This window comes from Carex rostrata, chromosome 28 (assembly GCF_964058835.1).
Source record: "Carex rostrata chromosome 28, lpCarRost1.2, whole genome shotgun sequence".
Classification (NCBI taxonomy): domain Eukaryota; kingdom Viridiplantae; phylum Streptophyta; class Magnoliopsida; order Poales; family Cyperaceae; genus Carex; species Carex rostrata.
The window spans coordinates 324,571-337,996 of NC_135945.1; the positions used below are offsets into that span (position 1 = coordinate 324,571).

A 13,426-nucleotide genomic window follows, 5' to 3' on the forward strand; every position below is an offset into this window, starting at 1 on the left:
CGTCTCACACTAGAGTGGTCCACCTCAATACCAGGCTTACTAATATTATAAGTACTTCATGATTAATTTCTACCGAATCAAATTACAAGTACTTCATGATTAATTTATCTTAATTAATGAAGTAAATTATGGTTCCGTTACGTACCTTAACAATTCAGTTTATTTATATTATTTATCGTGGATTGATTCAGTTCAACAATTATAAAAAATTCTAAAAAAAAAGTAAAAATATTTTAAAAAATATAAAATTTGGTCTCCAAACACATTTTATTATGAAGATCATGTTGGACGGTCCGAATCAATCAGAAACAAAGATATGAACGTGAAGCAAAACACACCCTGTACTTCACAAAGCGCAATAGTCCAACTCCATATACATATATATGCTTTTGGTAGCACTTCAGCCGGTCCAAATTTAAAATTTCAAACTCCAAAAAGTTGATTTGAACCGTTCATCTTGTTCTCCATATTAATATGTGCTTGGAGACCAAATTTTATATTTTTCTGAATTTTTTTACTATTTATTAAGTCAGTTTGAAAATTGCTAATCCAACGGTAGCTTAATAAATAGTAAAAAATTCAGAAAAATGTAAAATTTGGTCTCCAAGCACATATTAATATGGAGAACAAGATAAACGGTTCAGATCGACTTTTTGGATTTTGAAATTTCAAATTTGGACCGGTAGCACTTCGGCCGAAGTGCTACCAAAAGCATATTAGTCAATCTCTCTCTCTCTCTCTCTCTATATATATATATAGAGTTGAGCTAAAATGAGCCATGACTCACTTTAGCCATTTTAAAAATTCAAACAACCGATCCGAACCGTTCATCTTGTTCTCCATATTGAAATATGCTTGGAGACCAAATTTTACATTTTTTTGAATTTTTTTACTATTTATTAAGTAATTTTGAAAATTGCTGATCTGATGGTCCAGAAAATTTTACTGTTTTTTTTACTGTTCACAGCAAAACAACAATTTTCAAAAATGCTTCATAAATAGTAAAAACATTCCAAAAAATGTAAAATTTGGTCTCCAAGCACATTTCAATATGGAGATCACATCTAACGGTTCAGATCGGTCATTTGGACTTTCAAAATGAAAATACGGCATGAAGTAGAAAAACATTTTACTTCGCAACTCACCGTAGCTCATCTCTATAATATATATATATATATATATATATATATATATATATATATATATATATATAGAGAGAGAGAGAGAGAGAGAGAGATGGGCTATGGTGCATTGCAATGCATGAACCCCCATATGCATTGCACTATAATCACGGATTTAAAGTCCAAACGACCGATCCGAACCGTTAGATGTTTAATCCATATTGAAATGTGCTTGGAGACCAAATTTTATATTTTTTGGAATTTTTTTACTATTTATTAAGCATTTTTGAAAATTGCTGTTTTGCTGTGAACAGTAAAAAACAGTAAAATTTTCTGGGCCATCAGATCAGCGACTTTAAAAATTGCTTAATAAATAGTAAAAAAATTCCAAAAAATGTAAAATTTGGTCCTCAAGCACATATTAATATGAATAACAAGATGAACGGTTCGAATTGGTCGTTTGGACTTTAAATCCATAATTTATAGTGCAATGCACAAAAGGGTTCATGCATTGCAATGCACCATAGCCCATCTCTCTCTCTCTCTCTCTATATATATATATATAGGGTCCGGCTAAATTGCTGCCAGCAGCATTTCAGCGGAGGTGCTGCCGGGGCTATATTTAGCCATGTAATGTTCAAACAACAAATCCAAACAGTTAGATGTTTAATCTATATTAAAACCTACTTGGAGACCAAATTTTACATTTTTTGGAATTTTTTTACTATTTATTAAGCTGGTTTGAAAACCGCTATTTTCAATGCTGCAAAAATTTACTGAAAATAGCAGTTTTCAAACCAGCTTAATAAATAGTAGAAAAATTCCAAAAAATGTAAAATTTGGTCTCCAAGTAGATTTTAATATAGATTAAACATCTAACGGTTTGGATTTGTTGTTTGAACATCACACGGCTAAATATAACCCCGGTAGCACCTCCGCTGAAATGCTGTCAGCAGCAATTTAGCCGGGCCCTATATATATATAGAGGAGGGTTCAAATGCCTCCATGTTTTTGTGCCTCCATCATGCCTCCATCTCTCTCCATCATTTTCAAAGTTCTAACAGTCGATCTGAATCACTCAACCTAACCTCCATACTAAAATATGTTTGCCAGCAGCAATTTAGAAATTTTTTTACTATTTTTTTAGATAGGTACAAATTCAGTAAATCTGAACCATCTAAAAACAATATTTTTGTACCTATCTAAAAAAATAGTAAAAAAATTCCTAAAAATATAAAATTTGGTCTCCAAATATATTTTTGTATGGAGGTTAGGTTGAGCGGTTCAGATCGACTGTTTGAACTTTGAAAATGATGGAGAGAGATGGAGGCATGATGGAGGCACAAAAACATGGAGGCATTTGAACTCTCCTCATATATATATATATATAGGATTTGGCTAATATGTTATGGGTTGCATAGAGGCCTCCCGTGCTATGGCTCAATATTTGAGTTTTCAAAATCCTAACGGTCGATCCAAACCGTTCATCTTGTTCTCCATATTAATATGTGTTTGGAGACCAAATTTTACATTTTTTTGGAATTCTTTACTATTTATTAAGATAGGTTTAAAAATTATTATTTTTAATGGTCCAAATTTTTAATCAAATATATATTCCATCTAATCTGACCTCCCCAATTTTCTATCTAATCTGACCTCCCACACAAACAATATTTATCGTTGTTGTCATAGACCAGATCAAAGACTGATTGTCATCAGTCGTTTGTCTTTTTCCTTGGTCATCAAAAACGATATTGTTATAATGTTACTTAGTCATCGATCAGTCGCCACCTAGTCATTCGTCTTTTTTCCTTCATATTTCAAGGTGGTTGCTTTCTATTAATTACCGTGATGACGATGGAATGAGCCGATTGGACCACACCTCACTGTTACCTAGCCTGTAGCATCCACCACTTGGTTGAATTAGACTGCCTGTCTGCTTGAAGTGATTGATCTATTACAGATATTCATGTATTGATGGCTGTTATGAGACACCGAAGGAATTGAAAGGGACTTCCCGCTTCTTTCGGTGCGCAAACGGAACGAATACGGATCGGATAGTGGTAAAATCATATGTGTATTTGTTTCTATTTTCTAAATATGAGATATAAATATGGATTAGATATTAAATGAATACGGATACAAATTGAATATTTATTTTTCAATATTATTTATTAAAAAATATATATATAAATATTTTTAAAATTTACTAAGTTCATAGTATTTATTATAACGGTGAATAACGTAAACTTTTTTCATAATATATATTAAACTATATGGTCTATATCTACTATATCAGATACGAATAATTAAAATTAAAAACCATATCCGTATCAGTACAAATATTTGTATCTAATTTTTAAATACGGATCCAAATCAGAAGAGAAGGATAATATTCGATCCATTTGCAACCGTACTGAGTCCTCTAACAAATAGTTTCCTTTCAATCCACCATCAGTGGCCTGTAGGATATGGGCTACATGAACTCCTTAAATAGCCTCTACCATGTTTATCCTACAGAAACATAGAAAGCCCATCAACGCTTAAAATAGCCGTTTTGTTTTGTTGATGTAGCGGCAGAAAGAACTCATAGCATTAGCTATAAAAACCCAAAAGCATGTTATCTATTCAATCGTATCTCACTTTTTTTATTTTTATTTTTATTTTTAAATCTCCAACAATCAATTCAAGCTACTTAACATGATCTCCATATTAAAACATACTTGGACATCAAATTTTATATTATTTTTTGGAAATTTTTATTATTTTTTAGATAGATACAAAATCATTGTTTTGGATAGTACATACTCTTCCAACAAAACTAGCTTTCACTTCATGTTTATCTGTAATGGATGAGAAAAATATGAGAAATATAACCTCATGAAATAAGGAACAGAAAATAATACACCTATCTGTTCACTTCTTCTCTGTCATCTTCACTTTGTTTCATTTTGCTTAAGAAATCGCTTCAGACCTTCGCTCTCCTTAAAAGATTAGAAATATGGAGTACAAAAGTTGGATATGTTGGATATGTAACAAATGATGCCTTCTCTTGCTGCTTGCTTGTCCCTTCTGGTTTCTGGAATGACTTGGGAAATAATTCAGTGAGATTGCAAATCTGGCAGGAAATATGGCTGAATCCATGGCACTTTGTGACCCGCAAAGGACCTTCACGGTACGCAAAGTCTGAATTTGGGGCAAGCTCCACATGAAAGTTATAGATCTGTTTGTTTTCTTTTTAGCTAACTTTGAATCATCTCAATCGAATTTCGTATAAAAAAGTTATGGTCAAAATATTAACTGGTGTTAGCAGCTTCTATTTCTCTTCGGAGACACTTTGTGGGCCGCGAAAGTATAATTTTATATGGAGGTGTCATAATTAGCGGTTTGAATCAGTTATTTGGACTTTAAACATGAAGATATAAATTTATAGTACATACTGATATACACTATATACACTATGTTTAATACTGTAGCATCATTCGTAAACCAAATATAGTATGTGAAGAATAAAAAAAAATAAAAAATCACTAGTGAATCCGCACGCTATCCATTATCTAAATTTTATACAAGGTAAAAGAACACAAATAGTTCAAAGTAGTGTTGTAAAAAATGGTCTTAACGGCGACCAAATCATTACGAATACACTTAACAGACAATTATTTGCAGATGAAAACAATTAATCAGCCGTTTTACCGTTTAATCGGCCGTTAATTCCCATTTATTTCAGTTTATTCCCGCTTATTCCAATTTATTCTAGTGAATATTTATTTTCACATTGATTATTTTTTTGTTATTGTGTGTGATAATAAATTTTATGAATCATGTATTGTAGTTTTATTTGTACTTGGACATAAATCTAATATTTTTTATATATATATTTTTTTCTTACTTACTTTGAAATTGATTAATTCTTTTGTTATTTATATACTATATATTTTTCTTACTTACTTTGTAATTTTTTCAATTAGTACGATGTGTTCATTATGAAACTAATTAAGTTGTTATCATAAACTAAATTTAGTGATTTTATGGTGGAATGTTTCATTTCTTTCAAATAATATATTATTTGTATTTGAAAAAGCTTAATTCTTGAATTTATTTTTTTATTAAATAAATGTGTTAAGAAAAAATAAGCGTAGTGTTATGTTATAATAATAGAACTAAGTTAAATTAAGTTTATTTCATAAGTTTAATGAGTTAAATAAATTATTTTTAATAAATTATGATATATATACATAATTAATTTTAATAGAAAACGTTAAATTGTCCGCATAATTCCGATTAATCGACCGCATACCGATTAATCGCTTCGCGGTACCCTGTCCGTCCGATGACCACATACCGTTATTTATAATACTGGTTCAAAATAGTTGGTTTTAACAGCTGTTGAACACTTACTATAAACTAAATAGTTGGTTAGATTCAGAAAATTAAATGCGAATATACATTGATTAGAACAATGGAAAACCAAGGTTACTCCATTAGGTAAGTTAATGAGGATTAAATTGCTTACTCAACATATTTTATATTTTATTTGGTAGTTCACTTTATGGCTTAAATTAATCCATCTAGAAGAGTAAGGTGCTAGAAAATGAACATTTTCCTATGACAGTGGGCCCTAAAGGTGGATCAGTAAGTGTGGAGTAAGTTAATTTTCTTGTAAAAGTGGAATAATTTAATTTGAATTAATTCACCTCTTACTCCACCTTCTCTCCTTTTACTTCTCTTTTAACTTAAGTGTAGAGTAAGAAGTTTACTCGATCTCTTACTCCACAATCAAACATGACCTTATTGCTATAGCCAACCTGATGGCCTGATGCGCCACATCAATCCCCTACCGTATCGGATATATATAGCAGACACGGATACACTCGATGATTCAGATACAATACATATCCCAATAAATGTATTAGATACGGTAGTTGATACATGTCTGTCTGCGTATCCAGATGGAAAGAGGGCGTGCTTGCAGCTTTTGATGTATAAGAATTCTAGGCAAAGTGGGAAAAATGGCACGACGGAGTTGGCTCTGTCACAGAACGGCACGTGTTACTGTTCCGTGTCATGACCATTTGCGTGACGTGATCAGCTTGTAGAAAATTTGGCACGGTACGGTACGTCACGCAAAAGATCCGATCATGGCACGGCACGTAATCATGTGAGTCACGTGTAATTAGGACCGTTAGGTCTTAATCAAATAGTGAATCTTGAATAAACTAACTTAAATTATAAAAAAAATAGTTAAACGTGAGAAACATAACCAATTATATTTTGACACGGCACGTTTTTTTCAATCTAATTCTAGCTTTATCTTGTGGGACTAGTGAGCTGCAGTTCGGACTGAAAAAAAAAAAAGCTTGTCTGCTGTTTTTTATTTTTAAGAAGAAAAAAACCACAGGGCAAACTACTGACTAGTGGGTCACACTGGTCAACGCCGCATTTTTTATTTGCCACTTGCAACTGAAATCTGTCTATTTATTTGTTCATAAAATAGTAATTAATTATATTTAATAGTTTGTATCGTCCGTCAATTACTTTTTCCATTATAAAAGAATTGTATATATATATATATATATATATGCTCCTTTAATTTCTATATTCTTCTTTGTTGAAAGCTAGAATTATAATATATACATATCTCTGCTTTAATTTCTCAATAGTGTCTGTTTCACTTTATACATTTCATTACAACTTGTTTTCTAACTATGATAAATAATAAAATAAATAATACAAATCAGCATGTGAATTTTTAAGTGCAATTTGAAAACCAACCTTTTGTCTCAGCAAAATAATTGAAATAGAACCAAGTTCAAAACCAGTATTTTTATGTTTATATAGTACTATCTGAGCTCTTTACATGAATAATAACATCCTAAATAACAGATATTTAATTAACAAAACCAAAAAGGAAAGGCAAAATTACCAACATAACAAAACAACAATCTACACAAACACTGATACACTGATATAAAATGATCTTCACCCAAAATTTTTAAAAATCGCGGTAGATTGGTTGCGGGGACCACTTAAGATGCAAATTCAGTTTGCCAGATTTGGCTCCCTCCAAAGGAAAACTCTCTCTGTAGTCTTCCTCTAGTATAACTCTCGTCAATGTCAGTATGCACCTTCCCATATAGTCCTAAGATATTCCAAATGATATAAAATTAACACAGTCAATTGCCAATAAGTAGGATTGTTCATTGGTTCATTTCGGTTAAAACCAAAAAAAAATAGGCAAACCAAACTTTTATTTGGTTTTCAAAAATATAACCGAACTGATCCAAATAAACTTAACAATTGAATTAAAACCGGACCTAACAAACTGAACTAAATTTGTTAGGTTGAACCAAAATAAGAAGATTAATCATAATCATAAATATTTTTTAGTTATTATTTTGAACTTTTTTTTTTAAGATTAAAAAAAATTGTTTGGTTCAGTCTAACCAGTTTTAAAACGAACCAAACATTATGTCATAATTTTTGAAACTCTTCAAATGTTTGGTCTTGACAGGGGACGGGTTTAAAAATTGTGGTTAGTTTGATCTAACCGGTTTTAAAATTTCTAAACCGAACCGAACTATTAAACCAATTTTTAAAAAATGAACCAACTTGATCCATTTAACCTCTTAAACCGAACTCTCTTGGATCAAAAACTGATTAAACCAGACCCAATCGATGAACACCCCTACCAATAAGGGATAACCCAAAAAAAAAAAAATTAGAACCAAAAATATTTGATCAATCTAGTACAGGTATCTACCAGCTTTTACCTGTACATATGACTATCACTTGTATTATAACCAAATAAGAAGGAAGTGTACCATGCCAAATGTATCATGATCATAGACTTCTAAAATAAGCATATCATGGAAGCCATCTTCCACAAAATCGAACGTTTGATCCCATGTTGGATTTAAGCTTACATTCACAACCTAATACAACAAGGGTAAAATGATATGATCACTTCATAGTTTCGAATAGGTATTTGCTGAGTTTTCTGTTCATTCGAAATTAGAGAAGAGATAGAAGGGTACAAAAAAAATCTCAATTTTCTAGTTCCATCCTTGTTGCCTAACATGAGGATACGAATCCGGATTCGAATGGATAGTATATGATCTGTTGACACTCGTATGTGCACTTCATGTGATCTCATTCAAGTAAAAAAAAAAAAAAAAATCAAAGATTCACTTGCACGTGGCTGGTCCAGAATGGAGATAGGGTGTTCATCGATTTGGTTCGTTAAAACCGAAATAAAATAGGCAATTTTTTTTTCAGTTTTCACAAATATAATTGAATTGATCAAAATAAATTTTTTAACGAAATAAAAACTGAGCCGAACAAACCAAACTAACTTTCAGTTTTTTCTGTTTAACCAAAATAAAAAGATTAATCATAAAAATAAACATCTTTAAAAAAATGAATTAGAGATGTATGTTTCACTCTCTGGCAGCCTCTTTGTACTCTTAACAAACTTTGTTTTGTTTTGTTTTGATTAATGAAACTGGGTCTAGGCCTTTTTAACCAAAAAAAAAAAAATGAATTATTTTGAAATGAGTTTATTTTTTTTTGGGTTCAGTCTTAACTATTTTAACTGAACCAAGCATTACACATCAATGTCGTAATTTTTGAATATTTTTAAATGTTTAGCTCAGACTAGAGACTGGCTTAATTTCATCCATTTCAGTTTAATTTCGATTCGAACTAAACAATTAAATCAATTTTAGCATAAACCTAATCGATCCATTTAATCAAAATAACTAAACCATTTAATCCGAATCTCTCGGTTCGATTTAAATTCGATTAAATCAGACCCATGAACACCCCCAAATGGAGGTTTGTTAGTGCATTCTCATCGGAAGCTGGAAATCCCAAATAATTGGGATCCAAAATTTGGGCCCAGTTGGCAAGCCCAGTTTACAATGAATAAATGAAAGCGAAGTCCAACACGTTTTACAAACAACCATACATCTGTGAGGGAACTTTTGAAGTCTTTTTACAATTGTATGGTCACAGGCTCAGAGCATGAGATAAAATTAGAGATATGCTCTATCTTAGAATGGAAAAAACGCGTCGTGTCGTGCCGTGCCATGTGGTGACTGACACGTCGTGATTTTGTTCTCGTTCTATGCCTTGCCGTGATCAAGTTAATTTGTCACATGCCGTGCCGTGCTATATTTTGAATCCATCAAGATCCACAGTCAAAGATCCCCATTTAATTGTAAAGGTTATTGCAATATTAAAATAACAACCTCCGACATAAAGACGAAAATAAAGTTTGAAAGTACAAACAAAATTACTCCCCCCATATAGAAGGCCACCTTTCGCAAATGATTAGTAATATTGGGTGTTGCCTTTGATTGTTTTTTTATAGTAGAAAGAAACTTTATCATTGTTCCATATTTTGCTGGTAATATACATCTGACGATATGTGCGAGGGGCAAAAAGAACAAACTAGTTGAAACAAATAATATGATAAATCTGGTTGCAATTTTACCACTTCCCAATACTAATGTTATTGCCACTAGAAAGGTCAATACCATGGTGAAAAGGGAAATCCACAAGAGTAACAAGGAGAAGAAGATGCCATACCAAGAGTCCCTCTTACTCTTATGAACCGCCTTTGTCAGCACAAGCAAATATGTTGCGGATACAGAGGATGCCATGGCAATAGTATCGAGTATGAGGAAGATATGGTACTTCTTTTTTTGGCGGAGGTTTGCTAGTCCATCACCATTGTACGATCCCGGCACATTGAAAGCGGCGGCGAATGCAATTGTAGCAATCAAAACTGAAACAACTATCAGGTTGTTAGAAGTTCTGTCTATCCATTTGTTTGTTTCATCTTTCCATTTCTTCATTTTGTCTTGTTGCTGAGGACTAAACTTGGCCCCATTAGCTGACAGTGTTGCTATAGTACCCGCCTGTTCAGATAAAAGGATAAAAATAAAGCAAATGAATTTATTCTGATTTATATGATTTAGGGTATTTCTTTACCCTTGCAAACTATGTTAATAAATTGCCTTGAAATTAAAAATATGTTGGCACTTGGAGGTCTTTTTATGTATCTCAAGTGATGGGGAGGCTACCTCAAAGGGACATAAGAACCTAACACATGTCCAAGAGATGATAATTATTTTGACTATATGCATGGGACGATAGAGATTAACTATTTTGTTCTATAGAAAATTAAATCCATTCTTCTGTCAAAAATATAATAGTAAAATAGTAATTTAACAGGTGATGGCAATTAACAGTATGTTGGCATTAGTAGATTCTACCATGTAGAAGAAACTGCTTATTGAAACTGCATGGTCTAGTGCTGTCTTCCCCGCATTGTTCATTTGTGTACTGTCTGCTTTGCATGCTCTAAGAAGATGCAAAACTGTCCCTGAATAGCCATTTCTTAGAGGCACAATGCAAGGGTGTGTTTCCTTCGTCGTCCCTCTCATTAACTACTTTTTTCAAATCAGGATTGCGGGAAATATAATACATGAAGTTTTGTCTACCATCAAGCTTTGCCACATAATGTAGGAAGTTTCGTCCTTTGTTGTCATGGAGCTCAAATGAATCAGGACAATGATTTATCATATGGGGAAGGGCAGAATAATGACCCAGTTGCGCAGCAACATGTAAAGGTGATGACCCTTCTTGATCCTGAATGTAAACACTAAGAGGCACTTTGTCCAAAATATTTTGTACTGCAGTGACGGACCCACTGGATGCCAGATAGTGCATCGGAGTGCTTCCTGAGGAATCCCTTTCATTCGCCATTTCAGGTTTCCAATCAAGCAGCATGGTTGTTATTTCTGACATTGGTAAAGAAATAAAAAAACAATATAATCACTTTATGTTGTCAAGTTCTTACTAATTAGACAGATTGTGATATACAGTGTCCTGTTGTTACCTTGACTTTGTAGGACAGCAGCATGCAAAGCATTTTGCTGGTTTGGCCCAACAGCAGAGGAATGTGAGTATTGTAAAAATTCTTCTACAATACCAACGGAATTCCTAACCACAGCAATATACAAGGGAGACATCGAAGCATTATTCTCCACAGCGGACAGTGCAGGGGCTACAGTCATGAGCAATTCCACCAGATCTTGATGACCATGCCGAGTTGCCTCATGGAGAACCGTATCTCCTTCGATGCTTCTTTTTTTGAGGACTTCATTTGCCCCAATACCGTACTCTTCAGCTAGAGATACAATAACGGAAACAATGCAGCGGTTTCCTGCTTTTGCAGCAAGGTGCACTGGTGTTTCGTGTCTGGAATTTCGAGATATTAAAAGAGTACTATCTTTTTGGATGATGTTTCAGACAAGTTCTTCATGGCCCTGTTCTGCAACTATGTGGAGCACGGTGTTCATTCCAGCAGTGACCTCTTGAACCCTGCACAAATTGTCACCGTGAGGCCTACTCCCCCAGTGCCTCCTCTCATCCAAAGGTACTGCTACATCTGTTAGCATGCATAGTAACAGCTTAGCAAGATATGAAAAAGTAAAATTAACCTCATATAGTATACTATTTTCAAAGAAATATCAAAATAATAACAACAAATTTTTTATCGATGCATATATATATATATATATATACCATCAGCTCCGTCAAGTCCTAGCAAACTTCTGACACGATTGATGGATCCAGATACAGTAGTGCGGTATAGATCAGGGCACATAAAATCTCACTGACTTTCCAATTGAAGAGGAGCATTAGGATCATTGTGCACGGGATCAAGCGATAGCTGGAGAAAGGCTTCCAGGCGTCCATTGCTCTCCGCTTTCTGCAAGGCTGCAACAATGAGATCACTGTCTTTTAATTCATTTGCTCTCGTCAGTACACTGGCCTTAAGTTGCTCATAATTGACAGACATGTTGCTCGAATTTTCCCTGAATGAGAATGATAATAGATCAAGACAATGTTAGAGCAAAAGAATCAAGTTGAACATGTTTATCTTCCTATATATATATTCCTTAGATAAGATAATTAGTTAATTAGTTCTTTTTTTCTTTTAAATATATGTCCGTGAAGCTTATCCTCACTACACCGGAAACTTCATATTTAATTACTGATGAACTTAAATATATTTTCTTTCATCTTCCTATATATATCTCCGGATCAATAAGATCTAGAATTAGTAGTTTATTAAATTTTCTTTTAGATGTAGGTCCCTAAGGTTATCTTCTGTTTCACTGGAAACTTTATACTTAATTACTTAGATAAACTGATATATATTTTTATTTGAGTGAGACGATACTACGGTAATATGCGTATTACGAATGAACCCGTGTTATGGATCCATATATATCTTCACTTTGAAAGTTCAAACAGTTGATCCGAATCGTTAAATATGATCCCCTTGTGAAGTGTGCATCCATCCCTTGTGTATGAACATGTTCGAAGGGTGAAGCGAAGGCCTCTTGTCAGTCCTATGTGTCGTGGAATAAAAGAGAACACCGTCCAACCTTCTCTCTAATACCGACTGACGCAGCGTATAAGCGTAAACAAGGTTGACACTACATCCATTGAGGAACAAATTCCGTGTCTATCGTGAAAGGATGCTTTGTTTTTGTGTAAGTTAAAGGTAGTCTAATCCCTCCCTTTGTGGAAAAATGCAATGATTTCAACGAGCCCTTGGTTTACTTTCCCAATGTGTCTGCCAAGAAAGATGTTGCTCCATTTGAAAACGCAAGTGGAGATCAAATTTTATATTTTTTTAGATATGTAGAAAATCACTTGATTTAAAAATTCTAGACCATTGAAAGTAGTGGTTTTTTAACTATGTGAAAAAAATACAAAAAGAATTTGATCTCTAACTATATTTTCATTTGGAAATCATATTTAACGGTTCAGATTGATTTATTGAATTTTAAAAATAGAGATGTAGATCCATAACACAGTCCAACCGTAATATGCATATTATCATAGCCTCACTCCATAGATTTTAACAGATTCATTCTCTTTTTGGTTATATGAACGCATTACATCAGAAGAATAAAATTAGTGATTCGAATTCATTTTTAAATTCCAGCTTCTTTCATACAAATTGTTCTATTTAATTAATAATACACAAATATAACGTACACAATTTGAAATATTTCGATAAGACTAGAAAAGCATATATGAAATAACGTATCTAATATATATAGGATGGCAATGATCCGCTAAATCAAATGTTTACATAAGAAGCAATATAAAGGCATTTTTTTTTTCCTTTGCAAAGCATATATATTGCTGCATGTCTTCTTTCTGTTTGTTTTTTTATTTGTGTTGCTTGTCTTCTCAACTCTCCTGCTGTGCACGTT

General features: G+C 33.0%; 1 long non-coding RNA gene across 1 annotated transcript; it reads right to left on the reverse strand.

The window, feature by feature from the left end:
• Window positions 1–6,925: 6,925 nt before the first annotated feature.
• LOC144545823 (uncharacterized) lies at window positions 6,926–8,057 on the reverse strand. The gene is made up of 2 exons (XR_013508600.1): window positions 7,946–8,057; window positions 6,926–7,263 (listed from the first exon to the last, which is right to left on the reverse strand). It is a non-coding gene; the product is annotated as an uncharacterized LOC144545823 (long non-coding RNA).
• Between the last annotated feature and the right edge of the window lie 5,369 nt (window positions 8,058–13,426).